Below are 4,926 nucleotides of genomic sequence, written 5' to 3'. Positions count from 1 at the left end.
TAAGGCCTAGGGATTATACTTTCACTAGTGGACACTCTCAACATTGTAATCATAAAGAAATATAAATAAGCACCTCACTATGTTATTCTGAATTATTCTCTGGCAAGATAACGAACTCTAATTCATCATGTAGGCAAACCTTAAAGATGTATTCCCAAGTACTAATAAACACCCCACGCTGTCACTTTGAGCATTCATAGGAGGTACTAACACACCACAATTTCATAGAGACATCCAACTCAAATCATAACTCAGTGAATAAGTATTCTGTGAAATATAGCCTAAGAGACCCACACGGTGCACACACTGTCACCTTTACACACGTGGGACAAGGAGTCTCCGGAGATCACATAAGTAGAATTCACTTGACTAGCATAATGACATCTAGATTACAAGCATCATCATATGAATCTCAATCATGTAAGGCAGCTCATGAGATTATTGTATTGAAGTACATAGGAGAGAGATTAACCACATAGCTACCGGTACAGCCCTTAGCCTCGATGGAGAACTACTCCCTCCTCATGGGAGACAGCAGCGGTGATGAAGATGGCGGTGGTGTCGATGGAGGAGCCTTCCGGGGGCACTTCCCCGTCCCGGCGGCGTGCCGGAACAGAGAGTCCTGTCCCCCACATCTTGGCTTCGCGATGGCGGCGGCTCTGGAAGGTTTCTCGTACCGTGGCTTTTTTCGTCTCAAAGATTTAGGTCAGGGACCTTTAAATAGGCGAAGAGGCGGAGTCGGAAGGTCGACGAGGCGGCGACACAATAGGGGGGCACGGCTCCCCCTCTGGCCGCGCCGCCCTACTGTCTGGTGGGTGATGACCCACAAGTATAGGGGATCGCGATAGTCTTCGAGGGAAGTAAAACCCAAATTTATTGATTCGACACAAGGGGAGGTAAAGAATACTTATAAGCCTTAACAACTGAGTTGTCCATTCAGCTGCACCTGGAAAAGCACTAGTAACAGGGGTGATGTGAAAGTAGCAGTAATATGAGAGCAATAGTAATAGTAACACAGCAGCAGTAATAGCAATATGAGAGCAATGGCACCAGAAAATAGTTGATACTACTTCCAATGACATGTAGAACAAGTATATGATGATGAGAGATGGACCGGGGTTCCCAGCGATCTACACTAGTGGTAACTCTCCAATAACAAGTGACAAGTGTTGGGTGAACAAATTACAGTTGGGCAATTGATAGGATTGATAAAGCATTAAGAAAGAACATCAATTCATTAATCATGTAGGCATGTTTTTCATATATAGTCGTACGTGCTCGCAATGAGAAACTTGTACAAAATCTTTTGTCCTACCAGCCGGTGGCAGCCGGGCCTCAAGGGAATCTACTGGATATTAAGGTACTCCTTTTAATAGAGCACCGGAGCAAAGCATTAACACTCCGTGAAAACATGTGTCCCTCACATCACCGCCATCCCCTCCGGTTGTCCCGATTTCTGTCACTTCGGGGCCTTTGGTTCCGGACAGCGACATGTGCATACAACTTGTAGATACAATCTAAGCAATAATTATAGAGCTTAAATCTATGATCATGCCACTCGGGCCCTAGTGACAAGCATTAAGCATAACAAGATTGCAGCAACAATAACTTCACAAACTTTATAGATAGACTAATCATAATGTATCATCCATCGGATCCCAACAAACACAACACCGATTACATCAGATGGATCTCAATCATGTAAGGCAGCTCATGAGATCATTGTATTGAAGTACATGGGATAGAGAGTACCAACTAGCTACTGCTAGAACCCGTAGTCCATGGGGGAACTACTCACGGAGCATGATGGAGGCGGTGGCGTCGATGGAGATGGCTTCCGGGGGCACTTCCCTGTCCCGGCAGGGTGCCGGAACAGAGAGTTCTGTCCCCCGAATTGGAGTTTCGCGATGGCGGCGGCGCCCCTAGAGTCTTTCTGGAGTTTCGTCAATTGGTACTGCGTTTTTAGGTCGAAAGGGGTTATATAGGCGAAGAGGCGGCGCAGGAGGGTCGACAGGGTGGCCTCCCCATAGGGGGGCGCGGCCTGGGTATGGCCCGCGCGGCCCACCCTCCTGGTGGCCCCCTGGCTCTCCTCCGACTCTACTTCGGTGTTCTGGATGCTTCCGGGAAAAATAGGATGTTTGGCGTTGATTTCGTCCAATTCCGAGAATATTGCCCGAACAGCCTTTCTGGAACCAAAAACAGCAGAAAACAGGAACTGGCACTGTGGCATCTTGTTAATAGGTTAGTTCTGGAAAACGCATAAAAACATTATAAAGTGCAAGCAAAACATGTAAGTATTGTCATAAAATAAGCATGGAACATCAGAAATTATGGATATGTTGGAGACGTATCAGCATCCCCAAGCTTAGTTTCTGCTCGTCCCGAGCAGGTAAACGATAAAAAGAATAATTTCTGTAGTGACATGCTACTTACATAACCTTGATCATACTATTACAAAGCATATGAAATGAATGAAGTGACTCAAGGCAATGATTTATAGTTGCTAACAAATAGATAACATATAGCAAAACTTTTCATGAAGAGTACTTTGAAGACAAGCATCAAAAGTCTTGCATAAGAGTTAACTCATAAAGCAATAGATTCAAAGTAAAGGCATCGAAGCAACACAAAGGAAGATATAAGTTTCAGCGATTGCTTTCAACTTTCAACATGCATATCTCATGGATAATTGTCAACACAAAGTAATATGATGAATGCAAATATGCAAATATGTAAGAATCAATGCACAGTTGACACAAGTGTTTGCTTCTAAGATGGAAGGAAGTAGGTAAACTGACTCAACATAAAGTAAAAGAAAGGCCCTTCGCAGAGGGAAGCATTGATTGCTATATTTGTGCTAGAGCTTTGGTTTTGAAAACATAAAGAGAGCATAAAAGTAAAGTTTTGAGAGGTGTTTGTTGTTGTCAACGAATGGTAGTGGGCACTCTAACCCCCTCGCCAGACAAACCTTCAAAGAGCGGCTCCCATGAATTATTTTTATTTTTGGGTGGCACTCCTTCCAACCTTTCTTTCACAAACCATGGCTAACCGAATCCTCGGGTGCCTGCCAACAATCTCATACCATGAAGGAGTGCCTTTTTATTTTAGTTTTATTTAGATGACACTCCTCCCCACCTTTGCTTTCTCAAGCCATGGCTAACCGAATCCTTCGGGTGCCGTCCAACAATCACATACCATGGAGGAGTGTCTATTTTGGTTAATTAATTTGGGACTGGGAATCCCATTGCCAGCTCTTTTTGCAAAATTATTGGATAAGCGGATGAAGCCACTAGTCCATTGGTGAAAGTTGCCCAACAAGATTGAAAGATAAAACACCACATACTTCCTCATGAGCTATAAAACATTGACACAAATTGAGAAGCATTTTGAATTGTTTAAAGGTAGCACTCAAGCAATTTACTTTGGAATGGCAGAAAATACCACATAGTAGGTAGGTATGGTGGACACAAATGGCATAGTGGTTGGCTCAAGGATTTTGGATGCATGAGAAGTATTCCCTCTCGATACAAGGCTTTGGGCTAGCAAGGTTATTTGAAGCAAACACAAGTATGAACCAGTACAACAAAACTTACATAAGAACATATTGCAAGCATTATAATACTCTACACTGTCTTCCTTGTTGCTCAAACACTTTTACCAGAAAATATCTAGACCTTAAGAGAGACCAATCATGCAAACCAATTTTAACAAGCTCTACAGTAGTTCTCCACTAATAGCTTTAAACTACATGAAAAAACTTAATCATGATCTACTTGAGAGCTCAAAACAATTGCCAAGTGTCAAATTATCCAAGACATTATGAGGCATTTTCTGTTTCCAACCAAATAACCATAAGTATTGTGGCTTCCAACTTTTATCATTGAACATTAAAAGTAAAACGAAGAACAAGTGTTCATATGAAAAAGCGGAGCGTGTCTCTCTACCAAACAAGGATTGCTAGGATCCGAATTTATTCAAACACAAACAAAAATAAAACATACAGACGCTCCAAGTAAAGCACATATGATGTGACCGAATAAAAATATAGTTTCAATAGAAGAAACCTGATAAGTTGATGAAGAAGGGGATGCCTTGGGCATCCCCAAGCTTAGACACTTGAGTCTTCTTGAAATATGCAGGGATGAACCACGGGGGCATCCCCAAACTTAGACTTTTCACTCTTTTTGATCATATATCATCCTCCTCTCTTGACCCTTGAAAACTTCCTTCACACCAAACTTCTCATAAACTTCATTAGAGGGGTTAGTACTCAAAAAACTTGAATCCACTTTTAGTCCTGTAGTGACACATTGCAAATACTCAATAAAATATTAGCTACAGCTCTCCATGTCTAGAAAACCTCGCTTAAAGTCCACAAGAGACAATGCAAAAAAACAGAGACAGAATCTAGCAAAACAGAACAGCCAGTAAAGACGAATTTTTAATAAATACTTCCGTTGCTCAAATCAGAAAACTCAAAACTAATGAAAGTTGCGTACATATCTGAGGAACATGCACGTAAATTGGCATATTTTTCTGAGTTACCTACAGAGAAAACAGCCCAGATTCGTGACAGATAGAAATCTGTTTCTGCGCAAAAATCCAAATCTAGTATCAACCTTCGATTAGAAGCTTCACTTGGCACAACAAAACACAAAACTAAGATAAGGAGAGGTTGCTACAGTAGTAAACAACTTCCAAGACACAAATATAAAACAAAGCACTGTAGCAAAATAAACACATGGGTTATCTCCCAAGGAGTTCTTTCTTTATAGCCATTAAGATGGGCTCAGCAGTTTTAATGATGCACTCGTAAAAATGAAGAGTCGAAGCAAAAGAGAGCATCAAGAGACAAATTCAAAACACATTTAAACCTAACATGCTTCCTATGCATAGGAATCTTGTAAATAAACAAGTTCATTAAAA

This window comes from Lolium perenne, chromosome 6, assembly GCF_019359855.2.
Source record: "Lolium perenne isolate Kyuss_39 chromosome 6, Kyuss_2.0, whole genome shotgun sequence".
Classification (NCBI taxonomy): domain Eukaryota; kingdom Viridiplantae; phylum Streptophyta; class Magnoliopsida; order Poales; family Poaceae; genus Lolium; species Lolium perenne.
The sequence above is the reverse complement of the archived record's forward strand: the minus strand, read 5'-3'. Positions refer to the sequence as shown.